Source organism: Pelodiscus sinensis, chromosome 8, assembly GCF_052426305.1.
Source record: "Pelodiscus sinensis isolate ZL-2025 chromosome 8, ASM5242630v1, whole genome shotgun sequence".
In the NCBI taxonomy this organism is placed as follows: domain Eukaryota; kingdom Metazoa; phylum Chordata; order Testudines; family Trionychidae; genus Pelodiscus; species Pelodiscus sinensis.
In genome coordinates this window covers 31,972,644-31,994,840 of record NC_143059.1, presented here as the reverse complement: position 1 = coordinate 31,994,840, position 22,197 = coordinate 31,972,644, and positions in this window count along the sequence as shown.

Below are 22,197 nucleotides of genomic sequence, written 5' to 3'. Positions count from 1 at the left end.
CCCGGGAAATTCAAATCCCGGGCTTCATTTGCAAGTGCAGTATGCCTACATTACCCTCCTAGTTCGAACTAGGAGGGTAGTGTAGACATACCCTTACAGGAAAAAACAGTCAGGGAGAGGGGCTACCAGAGCTATATAAGCTGGCGACTCAGCGACCAGGGAGCTTGTGAACAGGAACAGCTAACAGGAGAGTTTGGAGAGGGAGGTTAGAGGGCACTAGTGACTTTGGGCCTTCTTTAAAACATAACTCTTAGAATAATCTATATTCCAGAGTTTTAAAAAGAATCCCATTTACACCTAAACTTATTCATTAGAAAAATGGAGACAGAAACCCAGCAGCAGAGTGGGGGGGCTATCCTGTTTATTGCGTCGAGTGTAACATGTATGATTACTTGCCCTGTGGGCAGGTGGCGTATGTGTGCACTCGTTGCAAGGAGCTCCTGGCCCTCAGAGACCGAGTTCGGGCTTTGGAGGCCAGGGTGGCTGAACTGGAGGAGCTAAGGGAGGTAGAGAGCTATGTTGATGAGTCTTTCCGGGACCCTGTAGTACTGTCCCACCTCCAGTCTGAGAGCCCCAGTGCTCTTAAGGAGGATGAAAGTCTCAAGGGAACAGGGCATTCAATGGGAACAGAGGGAAACCATCCCATAGTTGGGACCCTCCTCCCAGAGGATGTTGCGGTATCCTCTCGCACTGAGGATACCTCTGAGGAGGAGGGAATGCCAGTTAGGAGGAGGCAGGTGTTAGTAGTGGGTGATTCGATTGTTAGAAACATAGATAGTTGGGTTTTGGAACTGGGGACACTTCTGGGAGAGGGGGAGCCTATACAGGAAGGATGGGCTCCACCTAAACCAGGGTGGAACCAGACTGCTGGCACTAAACATTAAAAAGGCCGTAGAGCAGTTTTTAAACTAAGAGATGGGGGAAAGCTGATTGGTGCGGAGATGCACGTAAATCGGAGGGAGACTTCTCTTAGAGGAGAATCCATTGATAGAGACTCTCTAAGCTGTAGTCAGAAAGAGAGGAGGGGAGAGGACAAACCATGGGCCAGAGCAGACAAACAACCTCATTCAAAGGAATCCAATGCATCAGGGAAGGGCAGACAAATAAGCAGTGGCAAATTTTTAAAGTGGTTGTACACAAATGCTAGGAGTCTGACTAATAAGATGGGTGAACTGGAGTACCTCGTATTAAATGAGGAGATTGACATAATTGGCATCACTGAAACCTGGTGGAATGAGGAAAATCTGTGGGACACAATCATACCGGGATATAAAATATATAGAAAGGATAGAGCAGGCCGGGTGGGTGGCGGAGTGGCACTGTATGTGAAAGATAATGTAGAATCAAATGAAATAAAAATATTAAGTGAATCAACATGTTCCATAGAATCGCTATGGATAGAAATTCCATGCTCCAATAATAAGAAATTAGCAGTAGGGATATATTACCGACCACCTGACCAGGACAGTGATACTGACATTGAAATGCTGAGGAAGATTAGAGAGGCTACCAAAATAGAGAACTCTATAATAATGGGGGATTTTAATTACCCCCATATTGACTGGATACATGTCACCTCAGGAAGAGAAGTGGAGATAAAATTTCTCAATGGCTTAAATGACTGCTTCTTGGAGCAGCTGGTGCAGGAACCCACAAGGGGAGAGGCAATTCTCGATTTAGTCCTGAGTGGAGTGCAGGATCAGGTCCAGGATATAACCGTTACAGGACCGCTTGGGAATAGTGACCATAATATAATAACATTCAACATTCCTGTGGTGGAAAGAACACCTCAGCAGTCCAGACCCTGCATTTAATTTCAAAAAGGGGAATTACACAAAAATGAGGAAATTAGTTAAACAGAAATTAAAAGGCACAGTGACTAGAGCCAAATCCCTAAAAGCTGCATGGAAACTTTTTAAAGACACCATAATAGAGGCCCAACTTAAATGTATATCCCAAATTAAAAAACATAGCAAGAGACCTAAAACAGTGCCACCGTGGCTTTACCACCATGTAAAAGAAGCAGTGAGGGACAAAAAGGTATCCTTTAAGAAGTGGAAGTCCAATCCTAGTGAGATAAATAGAAAGGAACATAAACACTGTCAAATCAAGTGTAAAAATGTAATAAGAAAAGCAGAAAAAGATTTTGAGGAACAGCTAGCCAAAAACTCAAAAAGAAATAACAATGTTTTTTAAGTACATTAGAAGCAGGAAGCCTGCTAAAAAAACCTTTGGATCCCCTAGATGATCAAGCTGTAAAAGGAGCAATCAAGGATGATAAAGCCATTGCAGAGAAACTAAATGATTTCTTTGCTTCAGTCTTCACGGCTAAGGACGTTGGAGAGATTCCTGAATCTGCACTGTCCTTTGTGGGTGGTGAATCTGAGGAACTGTCCCGGATTGAAGTGTCATTAGAGGAGGTTTTGGAACAAATAGAAAAACTTAATGTTAACAAATCTCCAGGACCGGATGGCATTCATCCAAGGGTTCTAAAAGAACTCAAATGGGAAATTGCTGAGCTATTATCTGTAGTTTGTAACCTATCCTTTAAATCAGCTTCCGTACCTAATGACTGGAAGGTAGCCAACGTGACACCAATATTTAAAAAGGGCTCTAGAGGCGATCCTGGCAATTACAGACCGGTAAGTCTAACTTCAGTACCGGGCAAATTAGTCGAAACAATAGTAAAGAATAAAATTGTGAAGCATGTAGAAGAACATAATTTGATGGACAAAGGTCAACATGGTTTCTGTAAAGGGAAATCCTGTTTTACTAATCTATTAGAGTTCTTTGAAGGGTTTAACAAGCATGCGGATAAGGGGGATCCAGTAGATATAGTATACTTGGATTTTTAGAAAGCCTTTGACAAGGTCCCTCACCAAAGGCTCTTGTGTAAATTACATGGCCATGGGATAAGAGGAAAGGTCCTTTCTTAGATTGAGAACTGGTTAAAAGACAGGAAACAAAGGGTAGGAATAAATGGTAAATTTTCAGATTGGAGAGGGGTAACTAGTGGTGTCCCCCAAGGGTCAGTCCTGGGACCAATCCTTTTCAACTTATTCATAAATGATCTGGAGAAAGGGGTAAGCAGTGAGGTAGTAAAGTTTGCAGATGATACAAAACTGTTTAGGATAGTCAAGAGAGAAGGAGACTGTGAGGGACTCCAAGATGTTCTCACCAAACTCAGTGATTGGGCAGCAAAATGGCAAATGAAATTTAATGTGGATGTGTAAAGTAATGCACATTGGGAAAAATAACCCCAACTATATGTACAGTATGATGGGGGCTAATTTGGCTACGACAAATCAGGAAAGGGATCTTGGAGTTATCGTGGACAGTTCTCTGAAAACTTCCACACAGTGTGCAGCGGCGGTCAAAAAGGCAAATAGGATACTAGGAATTATTAGGAAAGGGATAGAAAATAAGACAAAGAATATCTTACTGCCCCTGTATAAAACTATGGTACGCCCACATCTGGAATACTGTGTACAGATGTGGTGGTCTCACCTCAAAAAGGATATTTTGGCCTTGGAAAGGGTTCAGAAAAGAGTAACTAAAATGATTAGGGGTTTGGAACGGTTCCCATATGAGGAGAGGTTAAATCGACTGGGACTTTTCAGTTTAGAAAAAAGGAGACGGGGGGGATATGATAGAGGTCTATAAAATCATGAGTGGTGTGGAGAGGGCCGATAAAGAAAAGTTATTTATTAGTTCCCTAAATAGAAGAACTAGAGGTCACCAAATGAAATTAATGGGTAGCAGGTTTAAAACGAATAAAAGAAAGTTCTTCTTCACACAGCGTGTAGTCAACCTGTAGAACTCCTTGCCAGAGGAGGCTGTGAAGGCTAGGACTATAATAGGGTTTAAAGAGAAGCTAGAAAATTTCATGGAGGTTAGGACCATAAAAGGCTATTAGCCAGGGGATAAAATGGTGTCCTTGGCCTCTGTTTGTCAGAGGCTGGAGAGAGATGGTGGGAGACGAATCGCTTGATTGTTGTCTTCGGTCCACCCTCTCTGGGGCACCTGGTGCTGGCCACTGTCGGTAGACAGGATACTGGGCTAGAAGGACTTTTGGTCTGACCCAGTATGGCCGTTCTTATGTTCTAACAAATGGTCTGGTAGCACTTTATAGATTAATGAAACATGTAGATGATATCATGAGCTTTCGTGGGCACAGCCACTTCTTCAGATGACCAGAGTTATGAGTTGGGGATATGAAAACTCAAAATAAATAGGAGGGAAAGGAGAGAGGGGAGAGAAAGAAAAAGGGAGGGAGATCGGAGACAGAGCATCATTAAGTATTTGGAGAATGGGTACTTAAAACCTAAGATAAAAATCAAAGTCAATAGATAGATTCCTAAAACAGGAAGGACATGTTTCGTTAGTCTATAAAGTGCTACCAGACCATTTGTTGTTTTCATCTCCTCATGGGTATTCAGTTGTCCTTGTGAAAGATGCTGTTACCAAAAGTAATCCACATCATAACTGGGTTTGTAGTTACTAGTTTCCAATGAGAAACAAGGGATTTAAATGGGCAGGAAGATAACCATTTGTTTACTCCTGGCCTTTCCAGTGGAGAGGGGAGGAAAACATATGCTGTTACTGGCTCTGATCTACCCATTCTGTGGATAAACTTATCAAACAGCAAATTTTGACACCTACGCAATCTTTACCACATACTTTGTTTTATCTTTTTTAAACAAAACTGAGTGCATGTTAAAGCCCCTACAGGTCTGAATTAATCAAAAAGCCTCTGCTGTGAATATGAAGAACAATTCATAGCAAGTATGAATTACAAAGCTCCAATTTTACTGAGAGCTAGCAACACACTGATCAGCTGCAATAGCTATGCTATCCTCCATTTTTGATTATCCTTCTCCACACACATATTCCTGTGTTCACAGAGCAATCAGAAGCCCATACATTGAAAGCAAAAGAACCACATGCAAGCTCCTTCAGGACAACCAACCAATCATGCAATACTAGTTTAGCTCCTTTTGGAAACAAAAGAGTAGAGTCATCTGCAGCATGTAAGTTGTCCAGTGTTGTCAAAGACAGCTGAAAGATCTAAACACGAGTATGAGCACTCAGTTTTTAACTGTTATCAGAAGGTCATTGCCTGAGACCAGTGCAGTCTCTGCCATATGCAGCTGTAAAGCTGGACTGATAAAATTGAGAAAACCAGAGGACTCCAGGTCATGAGTCGCTGTGACCCTACCATCCTGAAGAGAGGAAATGACATTTTCTGCTAATAGATCCTCTGTGTGAACCATAGGTTTTAATAGCCAAGAGGGACAGGAGATAGAATGGACCCTATTGAGGCTGGAAACAAAGTATGGGATCCCAAAACTGGGTCACCTTTCTATGTCATACCATGCTCTTGTCCGTTCTTCAGCACTTCAGGGCTACTTCCTGTAGGATGAGATCCTCTGCAGAAGAGGACATAATGATACAGCTGAGGGAAGGTGACTAGAACTAAAATCCACAGAGGTGGGCATTGTTCTCTCAAAATGGCGGCAGAATCTCCAGTTATGCTTTCTATTCAGAGTGAGTATGGAGATGAGAGGAAAGGAGGTGCCAACATTAGCTACTGTTGTTTGTTCATTGTGGAACCGTTTCTGTGTGTCTTCCATATGACTAACATGGGATCCATTCATTTCTAGTGGCTAAGACACATACATTTCTCCTAGAATTCCATACAGCAGTGTTTCATATGTGCCCCTTTTACACTGAATTGGACATATACTCACTAAAGTGACACATGGAGCAGAAAAGACTTTTAGAATTTTTTTGGGCAATGTATTCTTTTGTAAACCCTGCCTGGATGAAGAAAGCAACCGAGTATCTAAAAGAAGCAATGACATGCTGAAGTACTGAAGAATAACTGTCTGAAGTTCTGGAGTTCATGTGCCTCTATCCTTAGATTTATATTTTACCAGTTAAATGGCTAAAATAAGGTGGTGTCGGATTTGTGCACAAGTAAGATACAGTTTAGGACCTCAGATTATGAGGGACCTCTTAAGTATTTTTAATTGCATCCTTCCTTGCCTGTGTACTGGTATATATGCAAATATAAAACTTTATTATTTCTATTTCTATTGTCCTTTCTGTTAGAATAATACACACTTTTTCTTTGTTAATGTTGTGGGGCCTATTAAACTTGACATAGGTTAGGGCCTCAGCATGTCTTAATCTGGCCCTGCAAACTGAACTCTTTTTAAACCTTCAAGGCAGTTTAACAGATAATTCAGTGGAAGACTGAGAGTAATATTAGTAACATATAATACAACTGATGATTTCATTTAATATAAAACAGTTACGCAAACAGGCATTAAATATAATCAGACAATGTATAATACTCAAATTCTAGGATGAAATGAGGGAGAAAAATGGAGAAATAAGTAGGGCCAATGGCAACTGAAGGGTATAGGATTGGGTTAGGGTTAGGGTTCATCTATCTTGAGTGTTAGATGTTGTCGAAGAAAGGGAGAACTGACAGTTTCAGAGTTTGAGACCTCACAAAAAATAGGCTTTAAAAAAGCTAATTCCACAACTTGCTTCTACTGTGCCAGGTGCAGATTACATAAAATGAAAGTATAAAAATAAAAGAAAACATTGCAACTAAGGGCTTTCTTAAGGACATTAAAGGTAAACCTGGTTCTATAGATAAAAGAACAATTCTGCCATCTGCTGTGTAAAGTGAGTAAAAGCAGCCCAAACTGATTTCAAACTTGAAAGTAGAATTAATCTGGGAATTCGTGTGTTAATTCCTCGTGGTTCAACTTTCCTTTGAAAGTGAGTCATGAAGCCTTTCACCTCATATTACCTTGTCTACATCTCATAAATCAGTACCAAAGTTACAGATGAAAAGAGTGAAAATGTGTAACTGATTTAACACCTCTCAGCCAGGATGTTTGTGTTCCAAAAACCATTTTAAATTTTAAATGTCCTAGAATTTAGAAAATGGGGTTTCAATCACTTTTGAAAAGGGCTGAATTCTGTAACCCTTTTGCCAAGAGATGTTCAGTCCAGAGACACATATATAACTAGCTAAGGGCACTGCTACTCCCTGCAGGCCCTAAGCAAAAATATTTTGAGTACTCTCCCAACATTTCATCCATGTCCTAAAATACTAATATCTTTTTTCACAATCTAAAAAAAATCCCTACATTACATATCCTAATACACTTATTAAATAAGAAAAAGTACCCCTTCAATAAGATTATGGTGTAATACTAAATCAAGGCCCCCTTGAATTGTCTGGGCCTTACAGTTGCTGGGTATATGCTTATGGCTAGTACTAGTGCCAGCCTGTTACAGTTCCAAGCATATAAGCAGGAATTGTGAACAACATGAACAAACAAGGTTATTTCGCTGCTCAAAAATTATGGGAATTCCATGAGGGAAGCTTTCGTCTACGAGTATAATAATTGGAGTGACTATCTAGTCATTAGAATGACACATAAAACCCCATTCCCAAAACAAGTAAATTGTGGACGTATCGATTCAGAGACTATATAAACCATAGTGTACAGTGTGTGAAAGCATTTTCTACTCTACAAAACATCCGTGTAAAAGAACAGAAAAGCTGTTATATTACAAACAAGTTAAATGAAGCAAATGCAATCCATTTGTTCACTTCTAAAAATATATATTCAGAGACATGAGTAATCTTAAATGTTTGACTATTGTGCACTCCAAACAAAATTACCGCGGAGCATTTACATAACAGAAATGGAAATAAGGGCTTATTAATGATTGTTACTCTATATAATTCAGCCTGAAAGAACGTGTTCTTTTAACCAAACCTCACTTGACATGGAGTTTGGGGGGGATGCAGTGTTTTGTTTTTTCAATAAGATTGCACCCCATGTTAACTCCTGGATGTGGTTTGGAGTTTGATGTTTTGTCTGATAGTGTGGGGCTGCTGTCTTTATTCTATAAGGAAGAAAAAGTAAGGAAATGACGGTTTCAAAAGTAATACAAGAAATATCATTTCTTTCAAATATGCTAGTACAGATTGCACCTCTAAAATCCAGGACTCTGGTCTGCCAACATCTGTGGTCTGGCAAGACTATGGATATTGCTGGACCAGAGATCCCTGGCTGGCTGAGTTCAGGAGCTGGGCTGGTGGTGGGGAGCATAGCCCTGTTGGCAGCAGGGGCTGCATTATGGGACGAACACAGAACAGCCCCCTCTGGTGCTGGTGGCTGGGAGCACAGCCCCGCTCTGGAGCACAAGTTCCAGCAGCAGCAAGGCCAGCACAGTGGGGAGAGCAGCCTCACCTGGCCAGAGGCAGCTGGCAGCACAGTCCCAATCAGGCTAGCATGGTGGGGAGCGTAGCCTCGCCCGAACCAGTGGCAGCGGGGATGGCACTGAGAAGTGCAGCCCAGCTAGCAGTGAGAGCACAGCCCCAGCCAGAGTCAGCAACCTGGGGAACGTAGCCCCAGCCCTGGGCGGGAAGCGGGCCTGCTATGCGGGGAGCAGGGTGGACCTACCTTGGTCTGGAAAACTCTGTGTTGAGTAAGATAAGTAAGAGAAGTCTAGTCACAGATGCTTTTATCACTGTTTTTTTCAGATAATAGCAAAACTTACTTTAACATTCTTTCAAGGTCTCTCTAACAGGCAAAACTGAATATCCTCACTGCTATTCCCACACTGTAGCCAAAAGGGCTGATGCAATCCTTGTGGTGTAAACAGGGAAGTAGTAAGCAAGAAGCAGATTTTACCCCAGGCTATGTCTACACTGGCATGATTTTGCGCAAATACTTTTAATGCAAGAGCTTTCGTGTTAAAGTATTTGCGCACGAGAGTGTCTATACTGGCATGTGCCTTTGCGCAAAAGCATCCGTGCCAGTGTAGACGCTCTCTTGCGCAAGAAATTAACGTTGCCTGTCTACATTGGCCTCTTGCACAAGAATAGTTGCACAAGAGGGCTTATCCCTGAGCGGGAGTATCAGAGTATTTGCACAAGAAGCACTGATTTCCTACATTAGAACGTCAGTGTTCTTGCGCAAGTACTTGTGGCCAGTGTAGACAGGTGGCAAGATTTTGCGCAAAATCTTGCCAATGTAGACACAGCCCCAGTGTGAAACATTGGCAAGACCAATACTGGAATACTATGTAGTTTTGGTGTCTGCCTTTTTAAAATGTTGAAAATTTGGAGGGGATGTAGAAAAGAGAGACATTATAAAAGGGCTGGAGAAAATGCCTTGGAAGGAGAGACTTAGGCTAAATTGATTGAGCTGTATCAAAAAGATGACTGAGATGATTAATGGCTGGGAGTTAAAGCTAAGCAAATGCCAACTAAAAATAAGGCATACATTCTTAAAAGTGAGAGTGATTAGTCATTGGAACAAGCTACCAGACCAGATGCCTTATGAGAATATGTTTAGTCAAGCACAAGTCAATGGTTTTAGTGCAAATGTATTGGTGAAAATTCAGACCCTATGATAAACAAGAGATTAGACTAGATGGTCTGAAGGCCCTTCTAGCCTTAAGATTTCTGAATAAACCTCTTCTGTCCTTATGTGCCAATGTCTGGCACCATCTAAGCTGACAGTGCCAAATCCTACCCAGTATGTGAAATGCAGTAAGGTTTTGGGATGTATTCCACCAAAGACTTTAACATTTAAATAAACAGCCTTCAACTCTACCTGCCAGACACCAGGGGTACGTCTAGACTGCATGCCTTTTTCGACAGAGGCTTTGTCGACAGATACTGTTGACAAAGCCCCTGTCGAAATAGAGCGCCTCGACTACAACCAGTACTGTCGACAAAGCAAGCTGCTTTTTCAAAAGAGAGTCTAGATGCTCTTTTTTAAAAAAGCACAGCTTGCATGAACTAGCACCTTTTTTCAACAGAGTACTGTCGAAAAAAGGCATCATTCCTCGTAGAACGAGGTTTACTGCCGTCGACAAATCTACCGCGTTCTGTCAACTTACTGTCAACAGAATGCGGTGGTAGTGTAGACGCAGGTATAGTTTTGTCGACAAAAGCAGGCTTTTGTCGAACAAACCCTGTAGTCTAGACTCTAGACACATCCCAGCAAACCAGCATGTAAATGGAGTTGCCTCTCTCTATTCCTCACACTAAGCCTGCTGCTACATGATTCACTTGCTTGGAACAACAGACCTCCTCCAAGCAGGTTCTAGTTGGTGCACTGCAATAATCGAAAACTGCACAAAAGCTGCACAAATTTTCCTGGACAAAGAGACTGCAGTCTGCTAATATTAAGGTGTATTTTTAATAAGCTGTCTTGACAATGGCTAAGTCACTTCTTGTTCAGACATCATGCTGAGGTTTAGTCTTAGACTAGCCTGTATGAAAAGCTCTGGTCAAGCATGAAGCCTAGGACAGTGGTCTCCAACCTTTTTACACCCAAGATCACTTTTTAAATGACAGACCAAGCCAAGATCTACAGCCCCGCCCCTTTCTTGAAGCTTTGCCCTCTCTATTCTCCTCCTCTCCATCACTTGCTATCCCCAATCCTTATACTGCTGCTTTAAAAAAAAATTCTTCTGTAGGAAGAGGTTTTTCCAACATTTGGCCTGTCTAGACTGGACCAAATGTCAGGAAAAAAAATCTTCTTTTGGAAGCCACCTTATTCCTTGTGGAAAGAGGAATATAGGGGTGACCAAAAGAGCCTGTTTGCTCTTCCACTAAAAAAGCGGAAGAACAAACGCAACCCTGGATGCAGAAGAGTTTTTCTGGGATATCTCCAGAATCCTGAAAAACTCCTGCAGTCTAGCTGGACCCTTGCTGTGTTGAGACAGGATGTGTAGGCTCCGGGGTGGGAATGAGGGATTTGGGTGTGGGAAGGGGTGAGAGGTGCAAGCTCTGGGAGGAAATCTGGATGCAGGAAGAGGTGGAGAAGGGGGCACTGGCTTGGGGAGGAGGCTCCAGGCTGGGCAGTGTTGGGATACTAAGCAAGCCACAGGCTTGCGGATGTGAGGGTGCAGGAATTTGGGTTGGGATATGTGAGGGGCTGAGGGCAGGAGGTTCCAGTGTTTGATAGGCTCAGATCTAGGGTCTGGGGAAGGGGAATGCAAGAGTGGTTGTGGCCAGATGGGGGCTTGGCCCCAATTGGGGGTTTGTTGGCCAGGCTTCATTTTTAAATAAAATACTATGTTAAACACAAAAAGTTTCTGCATTGTCTTTATTTATGAGAATGGCAGGGAACCTGCCTTGAGTCAGGGGTCACTGACCCATAGAAAAGTCACTTGGGAGCAGGGGACACAGTACTGGGGAGGGGTGCTAGTGAGTTTCAGGGCAGGGAACAGGGTGCCAGTGGGGGCAGGGGAGAGGGGGCAGGGTGCCAGGACAGGTTTCTGCAGCAGGGGATAGGGTGCTGGGGGGGACAGGTTTCTGTAGTAGGAGACAGGGTGCCAGAAGGAACTGGTTTCTGCAGGGGGGGCAGGGTGCCAGGGGACAAGTTTCTGCAGAGGGGGGGGCAGGTTTCTGCAGCGGGGTGGGAGGGCAAGGGAGAGGGAACAGGGGGCCAGGAGAGCAGGGGACTAGTTTGGGGCAGAGGAGAGGGAACAGTGTTGGGGGCAGGGAGTTCCCTACACCAGCCACGGAGGGAAGCCTCCAACCCGCACTGCCTCCAGACTGACTGCAGGGCAGCCAGGCTGGAGCGAAGAAAAGCGGCTGCCCAGCCAGCTGGCCATAGTGCTCAGCCAGGGTGCCACCAAGCTCCACGTGGGCAGGCGCAGAGGGGAAGCCGCTGATCAGCTGGAGCGCAGGACAGCCTCTTTCAGCTGAAAGCCACAGTCAGCTGGCTGGGGTGTTTCAGCCCTCCCGACCTCCCAGCTCCCACTATTCCTCGCAGCTGTGTTGTTGCTTGGTGAGTAGCTGCTCCTCAAATGAGGAAATCTAATGTAAATGTACTGCGCAGGCGCGCAGTTCGGAGAGGGCTCAAGAGCTCTTAGAGCCCCTGAGATCTACCGGTAGCTCGCGATCTACTGGTTGGTGACCATGGGCCTAGGAGGATGATCTCTATTCTCCTGCCTGTACCAAGATACATCACATCACATCACATGCTGGGAAATATAGGTTACAGTCATGTGGGCAGCACACAACAGTCTATCCTGGCAGGCTAGTGTGTGAGAAACATGGATCACGGCAGATGTTGGAGATTTTCAACCTATCATTGATTACATCTGCCATTAGATTAAGCTCCCTTTTGTGGGATTTGAATGTGCTCATTGCTACTGTTAGGGACTCGTTCATTTTAGCTCCTTGAATGGAGGTGAGGGTGAGAAATTAGAGGTATCCTTGTATTGTCACCCCGTTGTGACACAAAAACTAGATGCAATTTACAGTATGCTATGCTAATTTATCTCCCTCCTTCTCCCCCCCATCTGAACAATGATTAAATGATCCATCACTGGGCCTCTTAGCTAGCACCCCCCACTGGGACACATGCAGTTGTTCCCACCTCTTGGAGCTACTGGCCCAGGCTCTCTGAAGTCTAATTTCTTCATCATTTACATTCAGGGATATTACTGAGGTTTTTATCACCAACGTAACAGCTAGAGGCTCAGGGGGTTCTTTAAAACAGGGGTGGGGAATCTTAACCCTGGAGAGATTCTGGAAAATGAAACAGCAGCATAAAAGTGGTGCCTGTGTTCCTTGTTGAGTGTTCGCTGTAAGCTGACCACTTGGCTGGCCACCCAGGAGAGATTCAAATGCCACCCAGCTGATTCACAGAGTTTCCATAGCTGTCAGCATGAACTTCTATCGGGGGTGCACACTGACACATGCCTTAGTGTACATATATTAGAGGTAACATTGGTCATGTTCCCTCTCCCTCCCCCCCTCCCCAGTCTGAGCTATGTCCCACTGTTATTATTCTCTGTGTTCCTATTAGTCGCTGTAGGTCTTGGGAGTTGCAATTAAAATATAAGTTATAACCTTGTTCTGATTTTCTTAAATTGTAGCTTGTCTTCACTAGCTCCTCTCCTCAGCCGAAAGCTTTCCTTCCACATTGAATCTGAATGCTTAGGGATTTAAACAACTCTCTCTCCATTCCTAGTTCTCACTCTCCATTGTCTTGTTGCAGAGAGGCAGTGTTGTGCTAGTAACAATTGTGTGTTTTGAATCCAGAATTCTGCTTCCCCACTCAGTCATTCCCTCCACAGCAGGGCTACTCAACACACGGCCCACGGGCTGCATGTGGCCCATGGCTTGTTTGTTTGCGGCCCGTAATGCAGCTTGGGTTTATGCGGGGCTCAACACGTGGGGTATATGGGTGGGAGCCTTCGAACATGGCCGCCACTGGGAACGTGCTCCACAACAGTGAGGCGTCTCCCACGCGGGGGGAGCACTGAAAGATGCAAGCAGACAGGCTGGCTGGAACAGACGAATACAGGGTGTCAGCATTTCTAGCCCCTGGGAAGGAGGTGCCGGAAGCACCAGGGCATTGTGGGAAGTGCTGGCTGCTTAGCCTTGTGGGCAGAACCAGAGAGGTGCTGACTGGCTCACACTGGCCACGTTTGGGTCCGACACCACGGCTTAAGGCTTAATGTTTGTATTCATACCCATCAGTGTGAAAGAAGCTATTTGCATATATATTTGCATGTACATGCAACTGCACTTAAGTTGATGCCCTTGGTATGTGCTGTGAGTATCATTGTGGCCCCCAGGCTTGCAAAGTTGAGTAGCCCTGCTCTATAGTCTGGAGCAAGTCCCTTCACTTCTTTTTTCCCTTCTGTAAATTGAGGATTATATGTGCATCTGACACCTGTTACGTCATTCAATGAGCCTTCCTTCCTTCCTTCCTTCCTTCCTAGAGCTCTTCTGTAGACAAATCCTGCACTGAAGCAAAGACGTGTGCAAACGGATACTGTGGGCTTTATTCTGCATTCCATCTCAGCAGCACTCAGACAACTGGGGGCGCAGAAAACTCCCTAATTCAGAGCCTCTTTACTTTAGCCCACGTTATGGACCTCCATTCTGCCATGACTTCCATATTCTTCTCATGCCCTGTTCCACTTCTCCATATGCCAAGGGTGAGGCAATTGACACAAAGGGCAGTGGAGCTGCCTCCACCAGATACCTTCTGGTCAAGAGTGAATTCTCCACTGGCCATCTCCAGCTGTTTAAGGCCACTTCTCATTATATAGGAGACCCAAGAGTCCATCTCTTTGTCTCAGTGGTTTGTAGTATTTGAGCCTGATTAGATGCAACTCTGCTTCTGGATTCCCAGAAGACAGCAGTGGCCAGAAATACCTTTTATCTCCTTCAGCTGGCCCCAGATTACTGTGCTCTTTCCTTTGTTATGCCAAACTCACCAGGATTATCCATACCTATGCAGTGTCTTTTCTGGAGTCCTGTCATGTGCTGAACCTGGTCTACTCAGACTTCAGATAGTGCAGAATGTGCCTGCTCATCTTGTGCTGGCCAGAGAGCCAGATGGGACCATTGTGATCATCTGTATGATCTCCTGTATAACATGGCCATAGAACCCCTTCTCTCCCCCCAAAAAAAATCCTTCAGCATCTCTCTTAGAAAAACATCCAATCTTGATTTTAAAACCATCAGTGATGGAAACCCACCATTTATGTAGCGCTTTGAAATCCTCAAAAGGAGCTGTCCAAGTGCACCACTTGATTAGCATGCACACTTAATAATAGTAAATGGAACTGAAAATGACACATCCCCAGGTTCAGCAAAGGGACACCCACTTTGGACGGGGGAAGCAATCATTCACCCCAAAAATTCCTCAAGATCCTCATCTCAACCCAAGGAGCTTCTCTGTCTTATTTGGACTGAGACTAATTATCTAATTTAACCAAGGATTGTAACTTAGACAGCATCTGGGAAAGCAAGATAATTGTACAGAATCCAGCCTCAATGAGAATGAATGTAGAACAAAGTTCCATTCACCTCTTTCAATCTATCATTTACAGCTCAGAATATCCCACTCTCTTTCTTTATGGGTGCATGTATCTGCACAGGATAAAACCCTACAGGAAACTCTATGTGAAGGGAGGATAAACAATAGCTCATATCAGCCCTCTGGGTTGATATGGACAACATAATGGTCAAACAATTCCTTCCATTCCTGCCAGCTCCTGAAGAAAGGATTTCACTGAGCTGTGTGAATATATGTATTATATATACATCATAAACTATATTAAAAGAACATCAAATGCTATTTTTCCAATGCCACATGCTATTTTCTATCTGTTTCATTCAGTGCACAGAGGGAATGACAATGCTCAGTGAACCATCTACTCAGTATTTTGTTTTACCTTCATTGTGCAAGGTATGGCCCTAGACCTAATCTATTGCCTACTATTCAAAACCGACTTGGAATACAGAATAAATTTCCTCGTGATTTTTCTGTCGCAATCATCAGTATGCTTTGAATGCTTCACAAACATTAAATATCTTCATGATATCCTTATGAGCAGAGGCAGCAGCATGAGTCCCATTTTACTGTTAGGGTCCTTGAAGAACAGAGATTAAGGTAAAATTTTCCACTGATTTTGGGAACCCAAATTGAGATATTTAGGACCGGACTTTTCAGCAAACTTAGTGTTCAGTGGCACTCTGTATTGTCAAGTACAGCTGCCTCAGTGCAGTGTTTGACAATGCAGTGGAAGGGCCAAGTACTCAGCACTTCTGCAAATCAGACCCCAGAGTCAAATCAGACAGTCAGAAAATGGGCAACACATTATTAGTGAGCACCCATGAAACATCTTGTTTAAGTGACTTGATTTGTCTTTCCCAGGAACTCCGTAACAGAGGCAGGGTTGGAATAAAACTCTTCAGGGCAGCATTCAACTGCCTTTTCCATTACATGCTCCACTCTTTTCTGCAACCTCTTGACTCATTCATCACTCATCTTCCAACTTCTGCAACAAATGAGGCAGGAGTCTGTTCTGACAAGTGGGCCTACAAAGCCTATCCCTATTGTGAGCTCAAATGTAAAGAATATGTGCAATAAAATGTTACAATAAAATGTACAACTACATGAAAAGTAGATGAAGTTGTTTACAGCGCTAAAGATTGCAACAAATACAAAAGATCCAGACCAAAGCTGGAACAATCTAAATAAAAAACTATACTGCTATAATCCACAGATAGTTGAAATACACATGGTAAAAACAGATGATGTGGAACCAATAGACCCAAATTGCTGTGATAGCTTATTAGACCTAATTGGTGAACAAAATAATGCAGAAGGTGATCTATGATCCCAGATAACCTGTGCCTGCTGATGCGGGAGGAGGCACAACCCCGCAAGAGTTCGAATCACAGCCCTTCTGGATAGCCAGCATCTCCCCAGAAACCAGTGATCACTCCCCTGAAGTTTCCAACTGTTCCTTCTCTTGCTAACCCTCCCTGCTTGGCCAGCTTACAGCTTGCTGGCTCAATTTACTGGCAAGGAGGGAGCCAAGTAACACCCTGTAACAAGCAATCTTGAGCAATCTCTATGATCCCCACTTTCCCCCTTCTGAGATTTCTTAAAAAGAGACTTTGGAAAAAGACATGTAACTGAAGCCAGCATCATAATGAATATGCATAATGGGGCTGAATTCAGGTTGTACCTGCAACCTGATTTGTGGCATTTCCTAGCTTTTGAATGTTGCCTTACTAATGTTCCTTTCATGTGGATTTTCTATATTATTTCCTTCCTTTGAAAAAAAGCAAACTAAAGAAACCCTATTGATACTAACTCAGGTCATCAGCAGGGGTCAAAACTTTAGATCAGTGTTTCTTAAACTTTTTGAGACCATGGAACACCAAACAATAATTTTTTATGTGGAACACCTATGAAAATTTTCTTCCCCCCAAAAAAAAGTTTCTTCTGAGCTTTCATCTCACTCTCTTTTCCTTTTAAAAAACTTGATTGGCATATTCTGATATTGCTGGTGTTTTGTTTCCAAATGCCTTTTAAGTTTTGATGGAACCATAGCACTATTAAACAAAAACTTACAAGCAAATAACGCATTCCAGGCAATCGTCTTTAGATGTGAATCCAAATGCTAGGTATGAAAGATCATATTTTCAACATACCGTTTTCTTCCTTTTTTGTTCTGGGGAAGATGTCCCTCTGCCCAAAGCAGGACCAATCCCAACTAAATCAACCCAGCCAGGGCTTTGTCAAGCCGAGACTTAAAAACCTCGAGGGATGGAGATTCCGCCATCTCCCTAGGTAACCCATTTCAGTGCTTCACCACTCACCTAGTGAAATAGTTTTTCCTAATATTCAACTTAGACCTCTCTCACTGTAACTTGAGACCATTGCTCCTTGTTCTGCCATTCGTCACTACTGAGAACAGCCTTTCTCCAGCCTCTTTGGAACCTCCCTTCAGGAAGTTGAAGGCTGCTATCAAATCCCCCCTCACTCTTCGCTTCTGCAGACTAAACAGACCCAAATCCCTCAGTGTCTCCTCATAGGTCATGTGCTCCAGCCCCCTAATCATTTTGGTCACCCTCCACTGGACCCTCTCCAGTGCAGCCACATCCTTTCTATAGTGGGGGGTCCAGAACTGGACACACTACTCCAGATGTGGCCTCCCCAGAGCTGAATATAGGGAAATAATCACTTCTTTCGATCTGCTGGCAATGCTCCTCTTAACGCACCCTAATATGCCATTAGCCTTCTTGGCTACAAGGCCACCCTGTTGTCTCATATCCAGCTTCTTATCCACTGTTATCCCCAGGTCCTTTTCTGCAGAACTGCTCCTTAGCTAATTGGTCCCCAGCCTGTAACAATGCTTGGGATTCTTCCGTCCCAAGTGCAGGACTCTGCACTTGTCCTTGTTGAACCTCAATTATTTTTCCAAATGGTAGCAGCACACCTGTGAGGTGTTCACAGCACACAAGTGTTCCACAGAACACAGTTTAAGAAATACCGCTTTAGATCCACTGCACAGATCTCTGATGGTAGCCATGTTAGTCTGTAACTTTAAAAACAAGAAGTAATCTGGTGGCACCTTAGAACCTAACAAATATATATAGATAGTATCATGAGCTTTCATGGGCAAAATCCACTTCAGCTGAAATTATCTCTGCCAGCTGAGGTAACAGAGTAGTGGACAGCAATCATAGCTTGCCATCTTGCCACTAGAGGGTAAGACTGTGCTGGACATAGGACTGCTATTTAAGTATAATGAAAGGCCATTTATCACTGCTGTATGGGATTTGTGGACATTATTGAATATTGGGTTGTTAGAATTTCCTGTGTGACTGTCTTATCTACTTTGTAGTGGGAGTAGTCAATTTCCTGACTCTACCAGTTGCTCTTCTCCCACCCCAATTCCTCATCCCCAGTCCTCCTGCCCAGCCTATCCCAGTTTCTCTGTTCCTGGATCCTAATTCCATCTCTCTCTTCTTGCCCCTTTGGCTCCCAGTCTCCCTCCCTCCCTAGGTTCCTCCAGTCTGTCTTTCCCTACCTGCTCTGAGCTTCTTATCCGAGTCTCCCCATACCCTGGGTCCTTCTCCCAATCTCTTTCCCCAGCTCCCCCCCGTTCACTCTGCACCCAGCTCATCAGATGTTTCCCTTGGCTCCATTCCTTCCCTTGCTGGTTCCTAGCCCTTGTCTGTCCCCCAGCTCCTTATCTGAGTTCAGTGCCTTTTCCTCCTCTCCTTCCCTCCCACCCCCCGCACAACAGGCTCAATTTCCACCCACTTCTGTCCCACTTCTTGCACCAGCCCCAAGTCTCAGCCTGCCTCTCCCCCAAAGGCAACTAGTGTGGGAGAATCTGGGAAGGCTGCCAGCCATGTGACCCCACCCTAGCCCAGGAAAGGGCTCTACTCTGCCCCAGGCCCTGTAGGGGTCCAACCTCCCCCCCCCCCCCCGCCCCATCTCCTACCTCCCTGGCAGCCGCAGGGCGGCTCCAGATGACTTTGCTCTCCCGATCGCGTCACTCTGCATTCTCCCCTGGAGGGCGCACCAGGAGAGCAAAGCAGCGGAGGCCACCTTGCTCCAATTCCTCAACCACTGCTGGCTCATGAGGGGGGCCAGATCCTTCCTGTGGGTTCCAAGTCCCACCACTAGCCCGTCACTGGCTGTCTCATCCCATCCCCAACATTTGGGTGCATGTGACCCCTCGTGCCCCCCACATATCGCCCCTGCTCTCCCGACTTCCCAGCTGCAGCCTTCCCCCTCACACTCCAAGTCTGTTTCTTTCTCTGCAACTCCAGGCCCAGTTTCAAGCTCCTTTCTCTTTTCCTTGTTTGGCTTTTGTCCCTTGGGCATTCCGACCTGACAGCTTTCTCCTCCACACTGCCTGGGCCCTGTGGGGTGGGAGAGACTTTTCACTGAAGATGAGTCTGCACAAGGCTGGGACCCTCCCACTTCACAGGGTCCAGCCTAGCCTCCAGCCCAAGGCCAAACCTCCACACCACAATTAAACAGCTCCTTAGCCCAAGCCCCAGTCAGCTGGCACAGACCAGCTCTAAACATACCCAAGGAAAGACTGCCTTGCTAATCTGTAATGTGGCTAGCCCTACCCTGGCATGTCACAGCTGGGAACAGCAACTCCAAGGAAAGTCGAGCTTTGCCCAATAGCGCTGGGCTGGAAAATGAACAACCCCTTTACAGGTAGCAGCTGTCAGAGCTAGGGATGTTAAAAACTAGTTGACTATCCGATAAGCATTTGCTCATTGGATAGTCTTTTGACTAGTCAATATCCCCCCTCCCTCATGGCATTTCAAAGGGACAGCCGCTGCACAGCTGATCTGCGGCTGACCCACCTCCGTGTTTCAAAGGAGCAGCCGTGGAGCCCAGGGTCAGCTGAGGACTCCTAGCTGACCTTGGGCTCCCCGTGGCATTTCCCCAGAACTCTGGGCTCCACTGCCTCCTTTGAAATATAGTGGCCTACAAGGAAGAAAATTAGTAAAATAATGAGGGAGTCAAATAATTAGGGCTACATCAAGTTCACAGTCATGAAAAATATGTCATGGATCATGAAATCTGGTCTTTTACAGCCTCTCCCTGAATTATGAACGAGTTACAGACCAAACACTTGGCCATAATGCAAACTGTTCATAACTCGGACCCCATTGAGTTACATAGCGACCGCGCTGTTCATAAGTGCGGGTTGCGTTCATAACTCAGGGACCACCTTTACAACCCCTCCATGGGAGCTTTGGTCGTAAATGCGAATGGTTGTAACTTAACCGTTCGCAACTCAGGGACTGCCTGTATATGTTTTTACACTATACTATACAAAATTTCATAGGGAAGACCAGTGTTTGTCAAATTGGGGGTCCTAACCCAAAAGGGAGCTGCAAGGAAGGGGGAAGTACTGCCCTCCCCACTGACAGCATTGCAGAAGTAAAGGTGACAGTACTATACCAATCCAATTTATGCAATTCTGTTGGCAGAGTACTGCATTCAGAGTTGGGTCACTGGTGTGCTTACGGAATGTGCCAGGTGTGTCTGGTTTTTTGGGGCTCTGTCCAGTAAAAAAATCCAGAAAATACCAGACATGTGCAATGTCCGGTATTTTCTGGTTTTCTGACTGGGCACCCAAAAGCCTGGTGGGGGAAGTGGCTGAGAAGCAGGGCATGATCGGCGCTGGGAGCCCTGGTTGCATGTGAGGAGGAGAGGCAGCCCGGTCCGTGCTCCTGTGCGCTGGTCAAGCACATGGTGGAGCTGCAGCCGGACTGACTCTCGCTTCATGCGGGGGGCGGGAGCGCCCTAGCATCTGCACTGCCTGGGTCAGTCCCTCCCCCCACCGGCTGATACGCTCCTCCTCCCCCGCCCCCTCCTGGCCGGCCGGTTGGTTCTCCCCCACTTCTCCTCCCGATCTTCCCCGGCCAGCCCCTCTGCACCCGCCGCCAGCGCTGCTTCCGGCAGCCAGTTCTCCCCTCCTCGCTCGATCTCCCCCAGCCAGCCCTGCTGTACCCAACCCCCACCCCTGCCGCCAGCTCTACCTCCCACCAGTCAGTTCCTCCTCCCGATCTTCCTCGGCTAACCATGCTGCATTCCCCACCAGCGCTGCTTCCAGCGGCCAGTTCTCCCCTCCTCCTCCTGAGCTTCCCCACCCAGCCCCGCTCCCACTGGCCACCCCCCTCTTCCCCCGATCTCCCCTGGCCAGCCCCGCTCCACCCAACCTCCTCCCTCCACCGACCAGCTCTGCTTCCCGTTGGCTGCTTGCCCCCTTCCTCCCAGCCAGCCCCACTCCCCTCTTAGCCGGTCCTCTCCCCTCCCCACCCCCATGAAGTGTTTCTGGTATTTTTTTTAAGACTACCTGGTAACCCTATAATGTCTCAAAAAAAAGTGGCTTTGTGTTTTAATTTAATCACATGATACGCTCTTTTAGTTTTAAGGTATGGATTGCTGCATTATGCAATAAGCGCCAAATTGCACATGTAAAAAACTGACTAAGAAGTACAATGTCCCATACTTAAGTTTGTATTTTTTTAAGTAAAGTTAGTTGATAATTTTAAAAAAATTAAGTTTAGTTAAGTTTTAGTTTCTTTAGTTTGTTTGATGAATAAAAATAACATTCTTTATTACTGAGTATTCAATAAATGTTCGCCTTTAAAAAAAAATCCCTGGGTGCACACCCTAATGAAATGTGCTGCACACTCCTATGAGTTGGGTGACTGGACAGTGGTGGTTACTGAGTGAGGCTCCAGCTTTGTAGGCAGCAGCACAGAAGTAAGGCTGGTAATATCATACCATTGCCTTCTGCATTCATGGTGGTGAAGACTTCAGAGCTGGGCTCCCAGTCACCAGCTGCTGTGCTCTTATGGCAGCACCAGCACAAGTGGCAACGCAGAAGTAAGAGTAGCAGTACCACAACCTCCTTATAATAACCTTGCGGCTCCTCCCCCCACAACTCCTTTTGGGTCAGCACCCCTTCAATTACAACACTATGAAATTTCAGATTTAAATAGCTGAAATCATGAAATGTATTATTTTCTAAAATCTATTACTATGAAATTGACCAAAATGAACAGTGAATTTGTTAGGGTTCTACAAATAATCCCACTAATAAGAGAATAATTAATCTGAGAGGAATATAAAATTTCTGTGGCACTCCCATTCCAACACTCCAGACTTCACGAGAAGATGGTCTACTTCATGAGGCTACCATTTCATTATTCTCTATTGGTTGTAAAGAAGCACCAAGAACATTTAACTATTTTTTGCAGTCTCATGTATCAGAGAAAATGCTGCTTTGGTCCTTCTCATATCCCAAATGCTTCTCTGCCAGATTGGTGAT